The 11,525-nt window shown below is 28.9% G+C and overlaps 1 pseudogene; it reads right to left on the bottom strand.

The window, feature by feature from the left end:
• Window positions 1–29: 29 nt before the first annotated feature.
• The window catches only part of LOC119676650, a 33,464-nt pseudogene continuing 21,968 nt past the window's right edge, over window positions 30–11,525 (bottom strand).

The following is an 11,525-nucleotide window of genomic DNA, read 5'->3' as shown; positions in this document are numbered from 1 at the left end:
GTTTTATTTTATTTAATGCTGTTATGCTTTAAAGTAGCATTTTATAGTTTTATTAACCATAAAATATTTAAGTTTTAAATTTATTTTTACTTACTTGTACGTCTCCTCGCTAACATTGATGCGTCCGGGAACACCTGTTGTTTCGGTGCGACTTGTCAGATTAACGGTATTGCCAAATAAACAATATCGGGGCACACGATTTCCTATAACTCCGGTGACCACTTCACCGGAATGTATACCAATTGTTATTTGCTGTAATTAAAAAACAATTGAAGTGTAGTATTTTAAGAGTAAGTTTGTTATTTATATATGTATAAATATTACAATGACAACATCCACTTTGATTGGACAACTCTAAGTGTAAAATAGATACTTTATAAACATTTTTTTGTATCTTTATTTGGAGCAAGTTATTAGCCCTTTTTGAAGACACAAAAGTTAGTTGATGATGAGTATTCACTTAAGAGAGTTAATATTGTAATAATATACATTTTATTTAAATAACTTAAAAAACAATGAATTTATTTTATGAGAAAAATAAAAAGAAAAGATAATTAAAAATTAATTAAAAATTTATATTAGTAATATATGAATAATGTAAAAATATGAAAAATTAAATAAATACCTTTGCACCGATTTAATTTAAACTAAATATCAATACAGTTTTTTAATTCAGTTTTTTTTATTTAACTTTTAATATAAATAAATTTACAAAAATATTATTAAATATGTATTATTAACGAAAAATTTTGAATTTAGTTGACATTTTTTTGTAATGATTTTTATATATGTTTTTATTGCAATATAGTTAATAGAATAGAGAGGATGAAGTAGATATGGGTTTAGTAATATTAATTTATGTTAGATCCTGATTTTGATGGTGACTTTCAAGGAGGGTAGAAATATAAAATATAATAAAAAATATTGAACAACCTTGGAATTATGTAAAAAATAGTCGAAATATAGAATATAATAAAAAATATTGCACAAATGTAGAATTATTTAATAAATAGTGACCTATAGCCGGATAAAAAATATTTATAAACTATTATTAACAAATATATTTCAGTATTCAATTATTTTTTGAAGTCTGCCTATACATATTTATTGATTTTTGCAAGTAATTACAAAACAGGTACGTACCCAGAGAAGGGATTTGAATAGCTAAAGCCCTTTTTGAATAGAATTAATATATAAATACATTGATGTTAAGATAAAGTCTGCAGTGAAAACATAGTTTATTATACGATATGGAATAATTGTGTTTTTACAATAATATTAGGTACTCTTTAGATACTTTTTTTAATGTCAATGGAATAAAAAAAAATGTGTAAAAGTAGCAATAAGATTCAATGCGATTTAAAAATGGAAATTATATTCATGGCATCCATGAAAGGTCTGTCAAATCTGTTAATATTATATGGACACGAAACGAGTAGAATGGCAAAATAACACTTCTGAACTTGTATATAAGACTTCAACTTAGATGGCTGTGTAAAATTTCAAACTTAATTTGGATATTCCAGAATATTAGATTTTGTAGGTGACATATTATAAGAAACGCATATATTAGGGATTTATACGAGATTTTTTTCTGACAATCAAGCTTTATACTCTTCATATATCAAATCAAAAGTTGTCCAAACAAATGTTGTAAATCTCAACTATATTAGTCGATACACAATGTATCTCTTGTTTTGGTGAAGGACATCACTGTGACCGCCTATAAGTACGTTGCGTAACCTTGGGACTTTTATTATAAGATGTCCCAAGTGTTGCGGTTATTTTTATATAAAATGAGTTCCGGTGTTTCGTATACTTGTTCAAAGGCTACCTACACAATTTTACTCAATGTAGTTTCTACAATATTTTGTGGGGTTTCGGTTATAAGTTTAATAGATAATGTCATGTCTATTAATATATATAATATTATATATAAGTAATTTATAAATTCAAAAATTTGATTTTAATGAAATGAATTCTTGGCTAGACTATGCAGCTATTTTGTTTACCGACAAATATCTAAATTTAGTGGCCTTATAAAAATCTTTTAGCTTAATCCTTATAATAATTGGGGATTGCCAGTATTAAGAACTGAGTCCAGTCAGGTTTGAGCCGTAGATTCGTATATTAAACTCACATACCATTTAATTCTTGCCACTTGTTAACTACAAATTATATACTATCAGCTGAAGACTTTACTTGATTAGAAGTTAAGTTTATGGATTTGAAAATCTCTATTACTATAACTTCTTTTCGTTTTCAAATAAAATTCTTCTTAATGTACAATAAATTGCTTTAAATCAATATAAATTATATTTTTTTAATTTGAATTTCAAACTTTATAAAAACCTAATCACTAAAAACAATGTAAATAAAAAACAAAGCATTTAATGTCTGAACCATGAAAGTGCGTATCATGTCAAGTAATTGTTTTCACTTCGCTGAAAATGTATTCGTTTCCACAAAGAATTGCTAATGAATTTCTGAAAGATTTGGTATTCTAAATAAATTTTCGTAATACTCGGTTCCACAAAGCTTAATTATATTTATGAGAAAATAATAATATAAAGTGATTAGGAAGTTTGTGGTAAAGTTATATTTACGGTGCTGTGGGAGAACGTAACTTATTTTGGAAAGACAAAAGCGGCAAAGGTAAAAGTTTTGGAAAATAATTTTGTTGATGTCTTAATAAAGTTAAGCAATTCTAAATAAATTCCTTTCATAAAGGAAAATATAAGCAAAAATACAAATTTGTATCAATTTAATAAGAAAACGTAGCAAAAGTCAAATAAATTTATTTTCAAGGCAGAAATCTTTAAGTTTTCTTTATGAGAGTAATTGATTGCATTGAATGATGTATAATGTATTTTTATAAAACCTAAGCAAAAATTGCAATTTCATTATAAAATAAAAGGTTAAATAAAGAAATCATGTTCAAGGCAGTCATAATTAAGTATGAAAATGATAGAGAGAAGCACAGACAGGAAGAAAAACTATTTGCGACATTAATGAAGGAAAATTGTAGTGACATGATATGACAAGAGAAGCCTTAAAATATCCAATAAAAAGTATGAGGAAACACTGAAACTGCATAAATTGTGCAGTGAAAGTCATTCACGAATATGAAGGAGAAGAAAAACTGCACATAGACATATCTTATGTGCATAGTGAAAGGAGCACTTGTCTTTGTAATTGTCAAGGAGAAGTGAGACGTTTGCTAGTGTCAACGTAGAGGAAAAAATATGTTTAAGTGCATTGTTGATTGAAGGGCGTCTAATAAAGGATATCTTTATTAAGCCCAAACTACATAAAACTTGAGACTGCAAAATGCATGTGATGGTCAAGTGTGGAAAACGGAAACGTGCTGATATTGTAGAGCAAATACAAATATATCATTAGATCCTTACAACTACTGACTACAAATATACGTATTTGACTTTGTGCACTTCTCATCCATTTAAACATATTTCAACCTCAAACAAAACTTTTACAAGGATATGTGTCAGTAATATGTGCATATCCTTTATAAAAGTGTAAGTTGTGCCTTTCTTTGTGTACTTTCACTTTTCCTTTATGTCTTAACTGTGATTTGTGCTTAATGTTTATTACAGTGAACGAAAAATGTTGATTGTTTGTTGTGGTATTTATCATCTCATTGCTATTTAACCTTAAGCCACGTGATTATATTGCCACAAATCTGAGCAATTGTCATTGCCATTGGAGAAGTTCTAGTTTAATGTTAAGATTATTTTCAATAATCTTATTTTAGTTTAGTTAATAATTATGTAGATTAATTATTTGTTTTCAAGAAATAGAAATAAAAATAGGAATAGTTGGCATTCTATAAGAAAGAGTGTATTCTATTGAACACGTTGACATAGATTAACAGGGCAATTCTGGGAAAGGTCGCTAAAAGTCTTGCGTAAAATCCTTGTAATATCAAAATTTTTGCTATTCTGGCACAAAAGTCTTTTAAAAAATGTTTTACGCTCTTTCACAAGATTTTTGAGTGCGTTGAGCTGAAAGATCATCACTAGAATTGCCCTGTAGGAAGAATATATAAAGATTTTAATATTTATAAGAAATGTGACCTAACTCCTTGATTTCAGTGTTATTATAATACTACTATTATTTTAAGTGATATAGTACTGGTTTGTGTAAGAGCCATCTTATTCAGACAGTCATTTGATGAATGACCAAAAGGCTTGTACCACTGAGAGTCACTACAGATCATTTTACACGTTTATGTAATGGTGCTTATAGACTTTTTAATAGTGTTTTCACGCTAGCATTCCATATAACCCCATTTACATTTTCTTTATTTTGAAATAACTTGCGTTCGAATTATGGGGTAGATTCCGTCGAGTACAATAGATAATAGGTGAGTCGAATAGTGAAACTCAAATCCTTTCATTTCAATAAGAAATAATAACCCCTTTGCAATGTAGATAGCAAAGTTGGAGAGCAGACGTTGGTACTCCGCGCGGTAAGTAAATACTACAGCAGCTGGAAGGCAGAATATAAGAAACCATTATTAGGTTAGAGATATATATGTAGCTGTGTGACAAAATTATAACAAGAGTTTAATGTGTTGGATATACAAACATTTTGGCGGATCAACGAGGGACATTGTACAAAAGAACTTCATTTGAGGTAGTACCAAAGATGTTCTATCGGTGTTAAGCTGCAAGAGAACCATGTCAATAAAAAATATTTCTTTTCATATCAATATTTTAATGAGTTCAATTTTATAACATTTCAATACAATAACACGAAAATTACAATTTGATATCGCTTATTTGATATTATATAAATGAATTGCCTTATTTCAATGGCATTTAGAACGAAATAACTATAAGAATAGGTGCTACTATAAATCACTGTTAAAAGTTAAAGAGTTCCAAAATTGAAGATTTACAACTAGTCTATTGTACAAGATAGTAGAGTTGTTTCATAAGACTTTAGCAAGAGACTTGCTGTTCTTTTGCAGTGTCCAGCCAAAACATACACTTAATGTAGATAATTTTTCAATATTTTATTTCTACATGTAAAAGGGTGGCATCGCTGCAGCGGCAGTATGCCAATAAAGTGGAATGACATGACAGTAGTTGACAGGAGTAATCAAAGTGAAGTAGAATGAGGAAGTTGATCGGTTGCAGCTGAAAGCGTACGAGGTCTTTGGAATTTTACTGTAGTGACACTTTTATAAACATTTTATTAATTAATTATTTATTCACTTCTGTTCGAAAACCTCTTAATTATTTATTGATATAAACTAATATAAACTGTACATATATGGATGTCGGAACAAGTTTTTATTTTTAGATTGTATGTGTTGTATATCTTTTAATGTCACTTGAATATATGCGACTTTTTCGAAGCGAACATCACACTGAAGTTAATAGCAAATATTTTCATTCTGTTTTCTAGATAATTGACTTTAAGCTATATCTATTCAAAAGTTTATAAGCTTTAAACTATTTAATATTAGAAAAGGTGCTAAGGAAACTTTTAATATTTTTGGACTAAATTACTTTTTCAACACCTCGATTAAATACTTTTTCTCACAATTTTCTGTAATCATAAACTAAAAACTATTTAATCAACACTTTAAGCCATTCCCACTCACTCAAGACCTTGGTGAACTCCCTGCCAAAGTGTGAAAGTTCCGTAGTAATTAGCAACTGAAAATGATTGTTAAACGTGTTTAGCTAACTCTCAAGAACAGAACAAAGCGAAATCATAACCATCTGCACTATTTTGCATGGGAAAACTTTGTAGCGATAAAGTACAATTATCACTTCCATTTCAGTGGCAATGCCGGAAAGTTTAGATTTAAACTTTTGTTTTAAAAAAAAAAGAATATTTTTTAATGACACATGTGAGGATTTTGAATCATGTCATGTCAGCACACATGTTACGTGTCGAAGGAGCAGATTTCAAAACAATATGCAAAACAACTGACAGTTGCGGCTTGGATTTGCAGTTTTAATAATTAATTTTAGTTCCTTGTAAAATTGTTGTTGCTTTTGTTGCTAGTTAGAAAATAACTATTCGCTGTTATACCACAAAAAACATGGCGTGTTTTAATAATGAAAATAATTTTTTTTTCATTTTTGAAATATAATATGTGGGTTGCCACATGTTTGTATGTGCTTTGTGTAAACTACATTTTAACACAAATTTAAACACTAATCTTACATATATACATCAGTATATATCAGTATATGATACACATTTGTAATTTTCTAGCACGGTTTGAGGGAAGTGATGGTATATTCTTCAACAGATTAATACAACATATTTGTAATTTTACTAGATTAATCTTCACATTCTTGTGAGTATAAAGCAAGCATTTTCTTTAGCAGAACACAAAGATGAATCGATTTAACAAAATTTGTATATCCTTATATTCAAATATCTGCTTGTTGGTATATCTTTTTTTATATAAGTGCTACTCTCTGAAAATTAAGGTTAACTGTTTAGACATGGAGCAGCAATTGGCAAAGTAAAGCAGGCAAAAATGACCTAGTCACATAAAAACAAAAACCAATAAGTCCACAGACAATTTTGTAAGGGTTTGATCAGTCATATAGAGATAACATAATTCATAAGGACCTGATCAGTCATATAAAGATAACATAAGATAATTTCGTTAGGACCTGATCAGTCACATATAGATAACATAAGATAACATAATTTCGTTAGGACCTGATCAGTCATATTTAGATAACATTTGTAAAAAGCTACAAGCATTTTATAAATAGTATCCCACAATCAACTGCTCCGTATTTTGGTTGGATATAATCATCAGTTATATTCTATAGTACTGAACAAACTGTAGAATTACACTAAGAAAAATAAGTTGGTTGATTTAACCAGATTTTAACCAAAACTCACGTCAAACTAGTACTAGACAAACTGTAGAATTACACTAAGAAAACTAAGTTGGTTGATTTTAACTTAAAACTCACGTCAAAATATTCTTACTAGACACCTTATGTTGGTTCAACCATGCCATATGTTATTTTTCATATTTTCTTTACCACATGAACCAAAATTTTCCTAACAAAATGATCAATTTCATTTAACTAGTATGTGGGGAGAGTATACTATTCTGAGTGTATACATCAAAAAATAAAAATGGACTTGAATAGAATTTATATTAAAAAGAAGTGATGACAAAATATTCAGTGATAGCTACCACGAGGTAGCTATCGCTTAGTTCAATCACGGAATAATGGGTGTCGAACAGATCGGTCTTGATGCCTATACGGAATGACATGTGTGTGTCATGATCGTAGAATTGGATATATTGGATCGTTATATTGGATAGGAGCTTGAACGGTTAATTTGCGATCGCCTTATGCTTGGATTAAGAGCGCAAATCGTATAAAATTATTGTTACATTTATATATTATTAATTATTGATATTAATATTATTTTTGCATCTATATTTGAAGAGTAGGGAAAAAATAATAATAAGTAGTATTTAAAAAGTTTTGATTTGTTTCTTGAAAAACTGTTACGAAAATGAAATCATATTTAAAGTTTTATTTATTACTTCTATTGCTATGACGTTATTTAATTTGTAAAAAATAGTTAACACTTTATATATTATTAAAAGAAAATTATGGTACAGCGTAACTACCAGAATAAATGCAATAAAAATCTGCTTTTATCATTTGAAAATAGCACAAAGGTATTAATGAAAATGTTATTTTGAAAAAAATATTTTTACGATAAAAAGGAAGAAGTTTAAATATATATCAGATTACCGATTCCCAAGCAAAGCATCTTAAATCTTTTGAAAATACATCTCATAAAGTGAACAAAAAACTTTAGTTTATTATTACAATAAAAAATATATATAAAGTAAACGGACACAAAAACAAAAATTAAAATTCTTTTAATGATTTTTTAGCTAAAATAATTTTTATTACTTAAACTGAAGATAGTTTTTAACAATTAAAAACTTTGCTAAGTTCAGAAAGAGTCATAATAGATGCAACTTTATAACTTGATGTAATAAAAAAGATTTATTGCTATTGCAGGTTGCAGTCAAGTGCAATAAATTTTACCTTTAAAAAAACAAAATAATGAAAATGCAGTTAAAAGAAAATGCAAAAATAAAGGTTATTTTAAGTAAAAGGTAATACAAGACTAAATGGTTTGAATATAAAAGTAAGAATTTAAGTACGTCTTTAAAAGAATTTTCATTTTATTTTAGAATACGATTTTAGCTATATAAGTTATATTACTTACCACTGGATTTGAACCCATTCTAACGTTGTTAGCCATATCCATCATATCCAAAGCTAAGCGTGCTATACATTTCGCATGGTCCTCACAGTGATCAGGTAAGCCAGAAACTGCCATATATTTATCGCCAACAGTTTCTACCTACAGTGGAATAATAATAATACGTTGTAAGAAAACTATATTTTTTTTATATAAAAACTTTAATAAAATTTTGAAATTCCATTTTTACTAGTTACGATTAAAGTAACGTGTAAGATAACGAGTATATTGTTGAGGTTTTGATTTTGAAATGTACATCAAACTTGTTTGGGGATCTTGCAATTAAAAAGATTATACTAATGATTATCAAAATTAACAATTCATTATTGCTATCTGATGTGATATACTAATGATCATTTAAATTAACGACTTATTATTGCTATCTGATATGTCGTTTTAACTTTTTAATACCCAATGTTGTTATTAACGGGGGAAAAATCTAATAAGTTGATTTTATTTTTTACTGACTTTTAAATTTTTGTCTAAACGGCAGTCCTTTTCTTATAAAGAACGAACCAGTATTTATTATATTTATTTTAAGATTCATATACGATAATATATATATGCATAATCTAATATATTTTTTTTAAGTCTTTCAATTTTATTTGGGCCTTGAAAATGTTTGTGTACTATTTTTCTATTTGTTTTTGATTTCGAATAGCCACTTTTTCCTGATGAAGATAGCTACAAGAACAAATTCTAGTTCTGAGCATGATATACTTGTATGTTTGTCCTCAAAGGATTTCAAGGAAAACTGCGATAATTGAGTTGAAATACTATTCGGGCGTAATAAAGCAATTCAATACAAAAAATTTGTTTGACTTCGTTTTGGCCCACGAGTCTGTCAACTGAAAGTGCTTTTGAAAAGTATTTGCCTTATATAAAAAAAAATGCACACGAATTTTTTGTTGCATTTTTTGTTGCATTTTTTGTTGCATTTTTTGTTGGATTTTTTTGTTTAACTGAAGTTGCACAATGCATTAGTGCATTTTCTTTCCTACGACTCAATTGCCAACTCAGGCAATTTAAAAAAGAAGAATACTTTAGTTTTAGTTTCGAAATGGTTTTCCTCTTTATATTTTGGAAGTTTTTTTGTAAGTTTTTTGTAAGTTTACCTTGTAAACATTTGAGTTCCTCTTCGAGTCTGTTAGAGCATCGAACACTGTATAGAGTTCATTTAACATTTTAACAATTTTCATGGCACCCTCGGGATCTGTGTTTTCAGCGCAATATTTACTGAACCCAACGATGCCAGAAAACATGAGCGTCACCGAATCGTACCTGTTGTCAAAAAATAGAAAAAGAAGAAGAAGAAGAAAAAAGGTAGAAGAAATTGAAGAATTATGAAATGGAAAATTTTCATAAAGCATAGAAGAGTTATTAAAAGTTATTGCATTTTGTTGAGTATTGTTTATAGTTTCCTCAACGATTTTTCTATTTTTTTTTACCTCTTTGGTGCCACTGGTCTACGATGTCTTAATTCATTGGCCACAGATTTTGGTAAAACGGAATAGAGTAGTCTGCAAGTTAAAACAAAAACAAGAAAAAAAGAAAAGAAAGGAAGATGAATTGAAATAATAAACAATGAAAGAAAAATGATTAAAACTTCACATAAACTCAAATAACAAAAGTCATAGTTTTAGGTGATATATATTCCACTAACCTGTCAGTTTTTTGTTTTTCATTATCCAAATCCCGAAACGTTTGCTGCAATTTGTCCGTTAAAATTTCTAGATTTTTTGTTAGTTTATATTCCGCTTCGAATTTTTCAGACAGCAGCACTAAGTCTCTGGTGGCATCGTGCAATGGCACATCCGAGATATAAAGTCCTTTTCTGTTTTCGATTCATCATGAAATTAATGTGAAATTGTTATTTTATTTTTAGCATTAAGTGCTTTCGTTATTAAATTGCCATTAAAGTATAATAATTAAATTAGCAAAATGTGCATAAGAGGCCATAATGTTTTAATCATAAAATTTTTTTCTCAATTTTCGCAAAGCTACTGTGAACAATTGCCCCTCTATCTGAATAGTATATTTAGACACAAAGCGTTTGAGCCGAACCATTATTTTGGAGAAGGAATTTATGCGATACTTTGCCGCTTTAATTTTGTTTGTGGCCATAATTTGTTGGTGAAGCAATTCATAAAAAATTATAATAAAATTTAATTTCTTCCTCTAAAGGAGCAAATAAGTGTTTACAGTTAAAACAATAGCCACTGAATTTTACTGTAAGTTGATGGTAGAAAATATTTTAAATTAGAAAAAAGTAGCATATAAGAAAATTAAATGCGAATAAGGGATTGAAGTTTTTGCTTATACTTTTAAGAGTCTCATGCTTAACCGATTGAGCTAGCCGGGATTGTACCAACTATAAGCACAAGCCTGACGGCAAGCACTTCTCCATCTCTGTCCTTTACGACAATGAAAAGATCACTCACGTTGACGAGTACCTCCTGACGTCTCTACTCCTACTACCCTCGCTGAAGTACTTGCTCTAGCCTTGTGCTTTAAACACCTCCAATACCTGTCCCATTACTTCGATGAGTGGGACCGTAATCTCCACTCTATCCCCCTAAATAACCGCGACTTCCGTGACCCCAGTCACAAAGTTTATAGCTAATCAAACTCCCGCGCATCTGCTCCAACTCCGTTCTCTTCACTATAACCCAGTTTGCCTAATGTACGGTCTTACTTTCTGACTAAGATTAATCTAGCTCGCTAGGTACTAAATCTATTTTTTTCTTTCCCCCCTGATTACTGGTATAAAGTTTTCACAATGCTGTGGAAACTTTCTCCATTTATTCCTTAGAGGTGGTTTAGTGGGTTCAAGTCTCACATGATGGCTTTCAATGCTTCCACCTACTGTCACAAAAAAAAGCTTACACTTTCAATACAAAAAAAACACATAAATGTCTTTCAATAAAAGTATAAACTGTTAAGATTTTTTGCTTTTTATTCTGTTATGATTAATATGTTATAAACAAATAATTTATTTAGTAAAATTAATTGGTTGTTATAAGATTTTTGCTATAAATTCTTTATTGTGTTGCACTTACTTGGTCAAATCATCTAGATTCATTACACTTGGATAGCATTGAAATAAAATCCGATCGGTTTCTGGAATATACATCATTTGGCCCTAACATAAAAACAAGATCATAAAATAAAATTTATAAATAAAACCAACGTTTACGAAAGGCTTTGATTTGTACAAAATT

This window comes from Teleopsis dalmanni, chromosome 2 (assembly GCF_002237135.1).
Source record: "Teleopsis dalmanni isolate 2A chromosome 2, ASM223713v2, whole genome shotgun sequence".
Taxonomy (NCBI): Eukaryota; Metazoa; Arthropoda; class Insecta; order Diptera; family Diopsidae; genus Teleopsis; species Teleopsis dalmanni.
The sequence above is the reverse complement of the archived record's forward strand: the minus strand, read 5'-3'. Positions and strand labels throughout refer to the sequence as shown.